Source organism: Leguminivora glycinivorella, chromosome 15, assembly GCF_023078275.1.
Source record: "Leguminivora glycinivorella isolate SPB_JAAS2020 chromosome 15, LegGlyc_1.1, whole genome shotgun sequence".
Taxonomy (NCBI): domain Eukaryota; kingdom Metazoa; phylum Arthropoda; class Insecta; order Lepidoptera; family Tortricidae; genus Leguminivora; species Leguminivora glycinivorella.
Window position 1 is genome coordinate 11,873,308 of NC_062985.1, and position 14,081 is coordinate 11,887,388.

General features: G+C 37.7%; 1 protein-coding gene and 1 non-coding gene across 5 annotated transcripts in view; one reads left to right on the forward strand and one right to left on the reverse strand.

Annotated features, from left to right (window-relative positions):
• Positions 1-14,081, forward strand: part of LOC125233857 (furin-like protease 2) — a 432,277-nt gene that overhangs the window by 351,722 nt on the left and 66,474 nt on the right. The gene's annotated exons all lie outside the window — the stretch shown is intronic.
• Trnag-gcc lies at positions 6,496-6,566 on the reverse strand. The gene has a single exon. It is a non-coding gene; the product is annotated as a tRNA-Gly (tRNA).

Genomic DNA, 14,081 nt, shown 5'->3' on the forward strand with positions numbered 1-14,081 from the left:
AACCTATGGAGGCCTGCAACTCAAACAGTGTCACATGCGCGTTGCCACCCCATTAGAAACGTGTACATTCCCTTTTGCTGTGTTAAGTACACAGCAAAAAGGAGTGTACAAGTTCTAAGGAGGGTTCGGGTTGCCGACGACTCAAAGGACAATAAACGGAACAAGTTAGTTCCGTAAGACCTCCCGTCATCAGCACACCGCACCCTCGTTGAGCTCTGGCAGCCTTACTCACCGACAGGAACACAACACTATGAGTAGGGTCTAGTGCTATTTGGCTGCAGTCTTCTGTAAGGCGGAGGTACTACCCCAGTTGGGCCAGTGGCGTGCCTAGGGTTTCAAAGTGAGGCAAGCCGAAAGGTACGTTTTGGCAATATCTAACTACTTAATCTTCAATTTTCGAACTCACAGCCCTACAAAATGTTCTATTACGCGCCGCACTTTTCTGAGAAATACACAAGCCGGGCGTTGGTTTTCGCGCGGAAATAATGTCTCGTTTTTGGGCAAAATTTAACTACTTTACCTTGCCTTCGTCGAGTAATATGTGTACCACGCATTTGTCACCGTCACAAGGAACAAATTCATCCATTGTCAATTGGATTTTTAAACGAATTAAACACTTAATAACAAGAAAACGAAGAAGAGCACATTCACTTAACGCAAATAAAACTTTCGACTAAATAATAATACACTTGAAGTTGTCAATCAAACGCGCGCTCAATCTTGTTCCTCACTTCATACCAAAAGCCCGGCTTAAATCGTGGAACAAATGTTCTATATATACCTACAAATAGTTATATAAGTTGCTAGGCAGAATGTAGGCTAAAAGCTAGGAAAAAAGGATGCAAGAGCAAGCCCCATTGCAAGCCAACGAGTGCGAGCGAGCAAGATATAGCTGAACGTAGTGAACGTGCTCTTCCGCGCTGCACTAGCGCCACGGCAAAACATGGCAACATGCTGTGGTCTGTACCGTATGGTCGGTCGGCCGTAAGCTTCACTTATGGAGAACTTAATAATATCTAATATTAGCGCGCGATTTTAAAAATGTTAGGGCAAGCCCGGCTTTTGGGCTTATATGGCTGTACCGCCACTGAGTTGGGCTTTGCTCTAGATTCGAGCGAGACGATATCCGCTGTGCTGTGCCCTACCACACAAAGCGGAATATCATTCGCTATGCCCTACCTACCTCCTACTTAATGAACGGTTAGACACATTGTTTAATGTGTTTTTCATTATTTTAACGATATCATACTAAATTTATTCTGGTAAAAGTAAACAGTTAATAAGGACCTGAGCGTGGACTTGCAAACCTAACATGGTTTTGATCGCAAAGGATGCAGTAAAACTCCTATTCGAGTTAGAAGATTTATGGAGCTGGTCTTTGGTATCTTCAATAGACACATTGTTCTTGGGTTCAGTTTGCGTCTATTTTCCACTATAAATTAAACTTAAATGCATATTGATCATAACAAAAAAAAAAAGAAATAAAAATAAGGATTGCCTTTTCAAATGCAGGCAAAAAAGCTTTGGCTCATAGTCTCCATCTAACTGAACTAATAAAGCACTAGAACTGAAAAACGCTCCGCTTACAAATGGCATACAAATCGAGTGCACAACATCATTTACTTTACCGGCGGGCGAGACGCTATCAAAGGCGCTTCTGAGGAGGGCCCTCGGCATTAGCTTGTCGGATGAATGGTTCTAGGCAAAAACTCTAGGGTTGCTATTAGAGTACCTTAGCGAGCATCTGCGTTAGCTTGGGTTTGCAAACAAAATTTCTAGTTTACCAACCTAAACAGGTTGGTTGGTTTGTTTGGTTCTGTTGGACTGAGTCAAACTTCAATGTGTTTAAAAGGGTCGACACCATAAAGTTACGGCGTCGATCGCTTACAGGGCATTATCGTAAGTCCTACGTCGGATCAAGTATCCGGCTGTACAAACTTAAATATATCTAACTTTCGCTTTGAATGGTCCCTAATAAGTATGAAACATCTTTAAAATGTCTTTGGTTGAGATAGTTAAATAAAATATCTTGGAATAAGTTACTAAGCCCTCCAATGACCAATGCTGGAAACGAATCGCTGCGCAGCATCTTCTGCTATAGCAGCAGGCATGGTGAACCATTCAGCTTCGGCCACATGCGTCACGAAGCATTAAGAAGAAATTTTCCAAGTAACTATATGTATTTGTTACTAAGGGCCTATGACATCCCTGGCTCTACAACTTTGGACAAGCCCTTCATACTAAACATGTCGAGGCAAATCTCATGGCAAGCAATTATAATAACGCCTTTTTTCCACTCCGGAGCCCTACTGCGACATTAAGCTGCAAAATACGAGAAATTGCAGGAGCTTTCTCTGGCTGCGTTCTAAAATCCGATCCTAGATACGATATCGGAACCGGACAGAAATAAAAGAACTATTTGCGAATTCTGTGTACCTGCTGGTACATGGAAACGCTCCAGCCTCTGACAGATTTAAAAAGATAGGTATCCTGGCTCCGGCTAAAAACGTACGGATAAAAATTGCAAAGCGGAAAGGCATGTACATCTAATAGTGCCAAACTGGATATATTAGGAATTTATTTGGCGCAGCTCTCTAATAAGACGTTTCTAACAACCCTTTACTCGATAGGGATACGACGTTTCATAAAGAGTTCCTATGACCACCTTTCGGTTCCATCATCAGATCAGCTCCATGTTACCATTGTTACCATAATATTGCTTTGTCACGTGATTTATATATGTGTGCAAAATTTCAGCACAATCGAAATCCGGGAAGTGGGTCAAATTTAGCTTCTACATTTTGACCCAAACTAAGATACTTAAGGCAAGTTGAATAAAAACTTGTAAAAAAACCGGCCAAGAGCGTGTCGGGCCACGCTCAGTGTAGGGTTCCGTAGTTTTCCGTATTTTTCTCAAAAACTACTAAACCTATCAAGTTCAAAACAATTTTCCTAGAAAGTATTTATAAAGTTCTACTTTTGTGATTTTTTTCATATTTTTTAAACATATGGTTCAAAAGTTAGAGGGGGGGGACGCACTTTTTTTTCCTTTAGGAGCGATTATTTCCGAAAATATTAATATTATCAAAAAACAATCTTAGCAAACCCATATTCATTTTTTAATACCTATCCAACAATATATCACACGTTGGGGTTGGAATGAAAAAAAATATCAGCCCCCACTTTACATGTAGGGGGGGTACCCTAATAAAACATTTTTTTCCATTTTTTATTTTTGCACTTTGTTGGCGTGATTGATATACATATTGGTACCAAATTTCAGCTTTCTAGTGCTAACGGTTACTGAGATTATCCGCGGACGGACGGACGGACGGACGGACGGACGGACGGACGGACGGACGGACGGACGGACGGACGGACGGACGGACGGACGGACAGACAGACATGGCGAAACTATAAGGGTTCCTAGTTGACTACGGAACCCTAAAAATGTATTAATATTTACAACGAATTGTGACAGAGCATCGGAGAAGCATCTTCCATTACGGATCCTTTCCGTAAATAAACATATATTCAATGAAATGCAACGTTTCAAAAAGGACGTTACTCAAGTGTGCATTGAGCGATCGCGGCGATATCGGTTATCGACTGTTCGTTTACCTACCAAACCTCGTATCTCTGTAACACCGTTATTGTAAAATCAACCTAGTTTAAAGCTGCTTTAGGTTCGTAATTAAATACAAGGTGAACGAAGAAGTGAGTATGGTAAAGTAGTCGTCGATATAAAGCGTCGATAGAGTATGAAGCGGGCTTCAGCAGACGCTATTTACTAATATTCCATATAGAATGATAACTAGTATAAACTTGACCTCTCGTTGAGTGTAAATACTTCAAAAGTCGAGATCATTTTATGCTAGTTACCGAAGTTTAGCGTTTGTTGAACAAATGCGAGTAATCAACTAATCACACATACGTATGCAATTTATTCGCTTTATTGACTCAAATGAGTTATGCTATGCTATCTCCTTTATTCCTTTGCTAAAGACTGAGTAAAAAAAACTGTTACCAAAATTACAGTTACGTGGGGACAATAGGAGGTCAATTTTTCGGTAAATAAGTAGTGATTGCCCGAATTGTCAAGTGTTGATCTGTGTAAGATGTCCCCAATATTTATATTTATTTATATTTATAATTATTTACGTTTTCTACCAAAATAAAATTTGATGATAAAAGTAACTAAGACTAAGAAAATTCTGTAGGTATGTATTCAGGATTCAGAAACTAGGCACAGTGTATTCGCCATAAATAGACGTTGTAATAATCATAAGTTTATAACTATAAATAAAATTATGATTTTTAAAACCTGAAAATGCCGAATCCGATTGAAACCAAACTTCGGTCGAATCTTCTGAACTTGCAGCTAATATGAATAGGTAGTTCAAAGTTTCTACTCCATGTCTCCATACGGGGATCAACCAATATTATTTCTTGAACAGGAATATTTAGGTGGTTTTAGACCGTATACCTACTTAAGTACTACACCGTCAATTGAATAACTTAACTATCAGCACAGTATAAAAAAAAGTACTATCGTACAGTATAGCCACTCCCGCTCCTCACTGAAAGTGCCGCCCACCCCCTCTCGGTTACCTCACAGGTACCGCCTGTAAAAACGCGAACAGTCGATATTTCACTCATACAAACATAGTACGCTTTCACCTACACGAGCTTAGACTGAGCGCCTTTTTCATTATATTTGATCGCTAGTGTCCGTGGTGTGCTATCGCTATCAGGGTAGGTAACGCTCTTTTGCAATCTCTACTTATAATATAAGGCCTGACTCGTAACGGATTTGTCAAATTCAAAACTGTTTTAACGGTACCAGAGCCGGCCGAATCAAAGTATGTTTTTCTATAATGTGTTTAAAATGTATTTAAAATTTATTATTTATTAGTAAATTCATCATTCTCCATTTCTCCTCGCTCATGTTGTAAGTTTTGTTGTACGCCCTCCATCGTACATCCGACAGTGTTTTTCGACACATTCTTAGTTTTAGTCCTATCAAGGACTATCTTTTTTTAAATATTTTGGTGGCTTATGGTTGGTGTCATTTAAATGAATGAATTTCTTAGACACTCCATCCTATTCCGGTTAATAGGTGAATACTATGAGACTTCGTTAAATTAAGTTTTTTACCCGATTTGAAGAGCGTTGGCTTTAGCAGGCTGCTGGCTTCATAGCTGTGGTGGATGATATCCAGCTATTGTCAGAATAAAGTTGAAAGATCATATTATTAAATAAAATCTGCGAACAGCTTCGTTCAGCAGTTTTTGTTGTAGATTTTTTATCGAAAAGTGGTTACTTTGCTTTAAATGCTTAGTAACGGACACTGCATCGACTGAATTCCTAGTAAAGTGGATATTTGGAGACTCATCTACATTATCATTGTTTCATAGGAATCGTAAAGAAATTGCCTTTCAGATAAGGTAAAATGTTGGTTGCCTGGTAGTGTTGAAAATGATTTAAATGCAAGTTTCGTCAACAGGAATCAAGTTTTTGACAGCAATTTGTCGCCGAATTATTTTCAGCGATCACTTTAATTTTATCTATCTAGTTAGTTGAGAATTGCTTTTAAACATGATTCTAACATAATAATTTTCTGAATCTGGCAATTTGAATGGTGTAATGTATATATAAAGTAAGCTAGAAATTATACAAGAAAAAGCACTTTGAATTTGACAAATCCGTTACGAATCAGGCCTTATGTAAGACAAGTAGGATGTAAATTACACATTCGTAATTTAATCTTGAATTACGAAACATCTTGGTACTTACTTTCACAGTCTAGTTCCGAACTGAGAAAGACGGACATTACTTTGCAAGACGTAATTTCTGTTGTAACCCAAGTCTCGTATTTCAGGCATGTTTCGATGCAAACTAGAAAATTGCATACATACCTGATGTTCCACGGCGGTATATTTTAACGCCATACTTCCCGCCTTACACCTCACTCCGAGTAAGTGAATGCGCTCTTTGAATATGAATTCGGTGTCGCCATGTGCTGTTTTTAAATTTATCGCGTTTTTATTGCGACTAGTAAAACTGAAGTGGTTTACGCTAGTAAAATTTTAAAAGTAGTAAGATTTACTATTCAGTTAAGTATAAGATATTTTATTTTCTGTTATATAAGAAGATCATACCATCCCATACATTAAAATGCGACCGCCTAGGAACGCGCATACACTACACCACACATAGATGGCGCCACAAAAAATGGCTTGTTGCCATCGATTATTTGTAGATTGGCATTAAGTGTCACTTTCGAGCCATAAATCTATGTCAAATCTATGAAAACGATGAAAAATTTTTTTTTGCGAATATTACTAAAAGTGATAGGTACACAGGATGGTTCCTGTTAATGAACCTAGCTACGTGTCGAATTTAACGGAAAACAAAAAAAAACACGGTGTATTTAATCTATGGTTATAAGTAAACAATCCAACAAAATGAAAAAAGTATATTGGATAAAAAATATGCATCGGCCGGGAATCGAACCCGGGCCGCCCGCGTGGCAGGCGAGCATTCTACCACTGAACCACCGATGCTTTTAATATGTTGACGAAATTAGTGTTCATTATCGTCGCGCTATATGTTGACCAGAATGTGTGGTAGGTAGCAATAAATATGCATACCTATCTATAAAAATTCCTATACCTATTTATAACCAGAATCATATAAACCTTTTATCCAGTTTGTGACCGTGACAGTTTACAACTAAACTAATATATGAATACGTAATAAAAATGAATTGGTACTTACTTTAATTTTCTGTCTTTTCGCTAAGTGCTGGCGGACAATGTGTTTTTAGTAAATACTATATATAAATAGTATAGTGTATTGTATGTATGACTTTAAAGTCAGCAATATAAATATACATACGTATAAAGTCTCAAAATACTTGAAAATTATGGTCGAATAAACTTACTTACCTAATACTTGTATTTTTGGTACTTCGGCTGTATTCATATCGCTGTAGTTTACTGTATTGATTTAGGTATGTATACAAAAAAAAATGGTTTACCGATGGTTGAGCATCTATTCCAGTCAAATTCTCAGAATCGAACCAATGAGCCAATGAGTTGATCTGTGTAAGGTGTCCCCAATATTTATTATTATATTTATTATGCCGTGGAAATGAGAGCGTTAAGAAGCATGGCTGGTGTAAAGTTGAGTGATAGGATCAGAAATAGCGTGATAATAGAGAAGTGTGGAGTGGATGTAGATGTGGTGACAAAGATTGAAATGGGTATGTTAAGGTGGTTTGGGCATGTAGAGAGGATGGATGAGAGGAGATTAACGAAGAAAGTATATGAAACAAACTACATACGTATGATGGACTGACATTTATAATATTATAACATCTTGATTTAATGTACACGACCTTTACAACGAAATAAATAAATATGAATATGAATATGAAAAAGGAGTGGAAGGGTCAGTTGGTAGTGGAAGACCTAGGCGAACTTTTCTTGATCAAATCGGGGAAATATTGCAAAAGGTCAGGTCAGGTCAGGTCAGAAGTACTCGAAACCGACGAGCGTGTATGAGAAACGTTATGAAAGTGTGTGAAGCGAAAGTGGTTTGTCAGGATCGTAGTAAATGGAAATCCGTGATCTCTGCCTACCCTCACACCCTCTCTGCTCTCAGAAACAGGCGTGATTGTATGTATGTATGTATGTATGTATGTTATTATTATTTAATGAGCATTCTATTTTAGCTCTCGTCTGTTCTTTTTCTCGTTTCTCGGCTATTCCTTTCACGGAAAACTACATAAGTAAAATCCTCAATTTTTATAGTTGCAAACTGCAGATAAAAGTACATACGCTATATCAAGTTTTGTTCACTATATTTACCTGGTTCCCATTTCCGACCTCTTGTTAAATCCACCTGAAATTTCATTTCGTCTGGTTTAGGTCGCAAAATGTATGAACTAGGCAATAAGCTAGGGTTAATAACGAGTAATATTGAGAGGAGTCTGCTGGAAGAAACAAACGGGGACGCGATATTAAAGGACGTTATGGATTAGTGCGTCACTCATGCCTTGCCAGCTACTAATGTATACCTGGATCATGAATCCTTTTCATGAAAATGCTAATAAATATTATTATGTATTAACACTAGAATAAGTCTTCACTACATATAGTATAAAACAAAGTCGCTTTTTCTGTCCCTATGTCCCTATGTATGCTTAAATCTTTAAAACTACGCAACGGATTTTGATGCGGTTTTTTTTAATAGATAGAGTGATTGTAGAGAAAGGTTTACATGTAGGTATAGTACCCGTGCGAAGCCGGGGCGGGTCGCTAGTTTAATATAATTTAAGGTACTAACTTTGAAAATGAGTGCTCCATTTCGCCGAAAAAATTAGAAACTGTATAACCGGGTACGTAGCCGAATGGCACAAACGCTCACGAAACGAAACGCTCGTAGATATCTATCTCTATCGCTCTTGCGTATTGGCGCGACAGAGCCAGACTACCTTTGGCGGCGTTTCGTTTTCGTTTCGCGTCGCAGAAATGCCATTCGGCTACGGCACCTGTAATCTTTGTTTTCAATAAATTAAAAAAAAAAGAACTACGAACGGGAAGTCTATTTTTTAATTGTACTTTTTACCTGTTTATAAGTAAGATTCATGAAATCAGTGCACCCTGCAGTTTCCATCATATAAAGGGCCAAGTTAGTTTGAAAATTTTGACCAAATTTTCTCCTTTGCCTTGGTACAACTACAAATCATTATAAAATGATTTAAAACATGATAAACACAATGCCCATTCACGAAACTGTTAGCGCCATCAGCAAAGAGCCATATTGTCACTTCCCAGAGATCATAGATAAATCAAGAAAGATTGGTAACTCAGTACATCGCTACACGGCCTACTTAACGCGAGTTATCGTCGCTGGTACCTCTTAGTTTTCGAGTTATTTACAGATGGCGCTATTTTCAATGTTTAAAAGTGTCGTCTAGTGAGATAATAATTAATTACATTGCCGAGTAATCATATATGAATATGATTCAATATTTTGAGCCGGGCGGCTCCTTGTTTTTTGGCTTAGGGGTTAGTGTATTTGACTTGCACGTCTATGATCCCGAGTTCGAGACCCAGGTCCGGATTTTTTTAAATATGTTTGGAAAACAGTTATATTGTTGTTTTTTACTTTTTTTATATATAATTGAATATTAGAAAAATAAAATATGACGTGAAGTTGAATCATAGAAAAGTAAGTATAAATTGTTCGCGCCTACTTGTTGTATGTGTGTTTATAAAACCGATAGGCCCATAGGGAAGTACCTATCTACCTACTCGACTCTCCAATCACTTGCCGCCGTGTCAAGAGGATCATGTACTAAAGGACTGAAGTGTTTTTTTGCAATGATTATGGTCCAAGAGCTGGCAGGATTTTGGAGTAGGTCCTTGAGGCAACCTGGAAAGGTGCTCAGATGCTTCTCTAATCATGACCAACATCAGGTCTGCAAGTCTGGCAGCTAAAGGGGCGGGGCTTTATCGAGCTATGAATTTTTAAAGATTTTTTTGGGGCCCAAACAGAAAATATCTACGTGGACGTCATATTTTAATTTCCTACAAGAAAGGTTATGTACGTTTTTTCGATAGGATCAATATATAAATGGATAATTTAGTAAGAAAGTTTTTTTTAATCGATTACATGCTCCGTTTTTCGTCAATACCTCGTAAACGGTGGCCCACAGCAAAAGGAGCTGCCAGCTCTCCGTCTATTATGACTTATGACCATATAAGCAGCGACTCAGCGAGTGTCCTTCGAAGACTGGCAAGCAATTATGGTCGCTCGATAAGTGATAAAATAGCAGGCCGTCCCAATCGCACTATTTGTAAGTGCGATAGGGACGGCCTGATATTTTATCGTCTATCGCGCGACCATGCTGGTTGCGCAGATCCGTCGGTAAAGCAGTGTTGCACCTATGGCTCGGGAGAAAAGGCGAATCATCAGCAAGCGGCTCCATCGGTAAAGCAGTCCGCGGCGACAGATATTCGTCGACAAGCGGTCATATTTGGAATATTGGCCAATGACGAGACAGCTGTCAACATGGCGGAAACAGTTGTCGGCACGATGTAAACATTGCAACAAAATACTTAATACGATAATGTAGATGATATGAAGACGAAAACTACTAAAAAAAAACCTTTAAAGTTTATGTGACGTAGAAACGCAGGCGTTAATAGACTGGCAGTGGATATAACCTAATCAACAAAGACTCTTTCGACGAATTTAAAGTGGATTGCGTGAGTGAGGACTTCACTGTTTCTGATCGCGATGGTACTGTTAGGAAAACGTCGAGCATTTGGTTGTCGAGTATGAACCGGTGGAGACTAAGGAAGCGCCGATCGAGCTCAAGATCACTCTGAAAGATGATATCCCTGTGGCGAAATGAAGAGCTCAATGCGACTAAACAGCTGATTTTATAGCCAATAGTCAATCGTTTATTGCAAGAACATAGTGAGATTACATAAGATGATAACATTGAAAAGCAGTTCTTATGTTCTACCAAGCAAGGCATGCAATATTTAACAATTATTTAAAGTATGTACAATATAATGTCAATATAATTTGTTACACAATAATTCATTACAAATATACACAAGGATTGAGTCAATTTATTACATTTTATAAATTACACAGCTAAGATGTCAAATATAGGCATAGATAAATTACTTAATTAATAATTAAGTTTTGAAAGATGGTGACTATAATGACTTGTGTTTGGAAAATGGCATGCCAAACAAAGGAGACCAACAGCAAACGGTGGTGCCTAAGGTAATGGGGAAGGAAGTTGCATATAAGGTGCATAGTAATGGTCATTTTGCTATGAGAACGAGGAAAAGGGCATTCACTGAGACGAAGAAGCCCTACGATCACACAATTACAGTTGTTGATGCGTTCACCAAGTGTGTGTGGCCCTACCCGATGAAGTCGACATCTAGAGCAGAGGTGATTAGCAAGTGGCAGTTGCAGCAACAGACGTTTGGTAACCCTATTATACATATTACCTTTGCCCGAGGTAAAGCATTAAAGAAAAGAGCTTTCAGAAGTACTGTGAAGATGAAACTTTAACTTGTGTAAGAAATTCTTGGTGCCTAAAAGTTAACTTGATTTGTTACTTTATTAAGTTTAGTAAGTTTGGTGAATATTTAAAATGTTGTTGTGTTGTAAAATGCTAAAAGTTGTTACAGTCATTGTTTTTATATCTAATGCTTATATTGTCGGATGTTTTTCAATTTATGTTGAAATGTAATGTTGAATGAATGAGATGTAGTTAGATGAATGAACGTTGAAGTATATCTGGGCATTTCTCAGAGTGTTTCAACTTTTTGATTTCGGTGGCAGCATTAGTACCCGAACCCCGTAAGCGTAGCATGAGTTTTCTTTGTTTCTGGTAGAAATCCGCGACTTCTATTTAAATTGACAGAATTTCATGTGACTCTTTACAGGATTCATGTAAAACTGTTGCCACCGAAAACAAAAAAATTAAACACTGAGAAATGCCCATCTGAAGGCAGATATGAGAGCAGGACAGCCGAGAATGTGGGATCGGAACGTAAGGTGATGGCGTGAAACAGAACGTTGTATGATAGTAGAATGACAGTAGGTGTGAAAGGCGATGGGAGAACAGTTTTGAACGATGAGCGATCGAACGTGAAAGAATTTAGTAAAATCTGTTAATTTCTTATTTGCTGCTTAATTAAAAGTTATTCGTTGTTTATTGCTGGGTTTTCATTCGAGGCATAACAATATCCCACAAATATATTGTTTTATTCCCCATTAATATTCGATATGTAAAAAATACCCCAAATAAATAATAGCACTAGACATAGTGTTGTGTTCCTGCCGGTGAGTAAGGGTGCCAGAGCTCAACGAGGGTGCGGTGTGTTGATGACGGGAGCACTTACGGAACTAACTTGTTCCGTCTATTGTCCTTTGAGTCGTCGGCTACCCGAACCCTCCTTAGAACTTGTACATTCCTTTTTGCTGTGTACTTAACACAGCAAAAGGGAGTGTACATGTTTCTAATAGGGTGGCAACGCGCTTTTGACACTGTTTGAGTTGCAGGCGTCCATAGGTTACGGTGACCGCTTTACATCAGGCGGGCCGTATGCTTGTTTGCCACCGACGTAGTATAAAAAAAATCCGTAAATCATTTGACAACTTTTGTCTCATTTTGATTATAGTGCCACCTGATTCTGTCGTGCTGATATACATATATGTAGCTGTTTGTGGTAAAACATTTTTATACTAATAAAAATAAAATAATCAGAAAGTAATACTTCCGTCTTAGTGCGTTTTCACATTATCCGATCCGATATCAGATGTAGGACCGATATCCCATATATTTAAGCCGCCTTTTTTCGATTTTCGCCTTTGAAATCCTTCCTACATCCGATATCTGATCGGCATACCTCGTAACGGATGTAGCAAAACCATAGCATTTGACAGTTTGATGTCAGGGTTGGCGATCACGATGAATAATTTATTTACTCTACTGCATACTGCACGTATGATTGATAAGTACTAATAATGATATGATAAGTAAAAATAACCTTACTGACCCTCTTTAGATAAAACCTTGTTTGATTTTCTATCAAAGAAAATAGATCATTAATATGTCAATGTCATCAATGTTAAATGCATTTAAATGTGTATGTTATTTTATTCATAAGAGCACGCATTTTCTGGAATTAATACATTATGGAATCTTTATTACTTGAAAATATTGGTGTACTAGAAAAAAACGAACTAAATATTTCTTGTATCGTATGTGCAACAAATATATATATATAATAAAGATTTAAAAAGATGTGTCGGGATTTAGTTCATCACTTATTTAAGAGAGAAACAGGCCAGCTGTCCCATATGTGTAGCGGGCAGGCTCAAGTACCTAGCCATATGAAGTGGAAACATGGAGTGACTATATACAATAGAGAAGAAGGTTCAGATGGATCACAACTTAAATATAATTCACGATGGTGCCTTTCATACATTACATTCATGGATAAGGACGTAATTATACAGAAGCATAGTTTATTTCAAAATTCTGTGGAGGTAAATAAGATGTTTAGTTAATAAAGATATGTTCAATAACATGTGTGTTTTTTTGTATTCGTAGTACAAGTACATACATAGGTAGTGACAACCCTGACGTACATCTGCTACAGATTTGCCGGTTCGATTACGGGGTGTGCTGATCGGATAATGTGAAAACGCACTTAGTGTTGTAATATTTTACGTAGCATATTTTGCCTATTCTGGAATGTACGTCCAAGGTAATTTAGAACTATCTTGGAATAAAATATTATTAAAAACTCAAAACAAATACTAAAACTGTTATCTTCAATATGGCAATTTTGTTTAGCATGCAGCGCATGCAGTTTTGTGCATCTTGCATACGCGCCATCTACCGGATTATAATGTTTGCTATTAGTCATCAAACGTACAAAACACCATGAATTGAACCTGATTCAAGTACCCGATTGGTAAAAAAATAATTAATTGTTTTTGTAAATTTCGGTGTTATATAATGATAATGTTGTATGATCAAGTTCCAAATTTTTAAATATTACGACTTGGGTCATTTAAATGAAATTATTTCGTGAATTGAACAATACCATTTGTCGCGAGAGTATAGTAATGCCATCTATTGTTTTACGAGCCAAACATATAAATTGGACTACGGAGTTCCCATTCTTTGTAGTCTAATTTTTCTATGCAGAGATTAAATAAACGGTATTTGTTCAGCTGAACAGCGTAATTTAATAGCTTTGCTTTATGACGGAACGATCACCGGCGATCATTGAACGAATGAGTGAATGAATGGCATCGTTAAATCTACGGCGGTTGAATCACGAACGAATCAACTCTCGTGTGCCTTCATTATGTCTATTGTTTCCGTTTGCTCGGAGTACTGGTCTTCATTTTTTAATGCAAGGGTGAAATATTTAACGGCGGTGTAAAATTTTGCATACCTACCTACTAACAAATATGGAATGATTTTTGTCGACTAGGCAAGCATAAAAAAATGTTTTTCTACT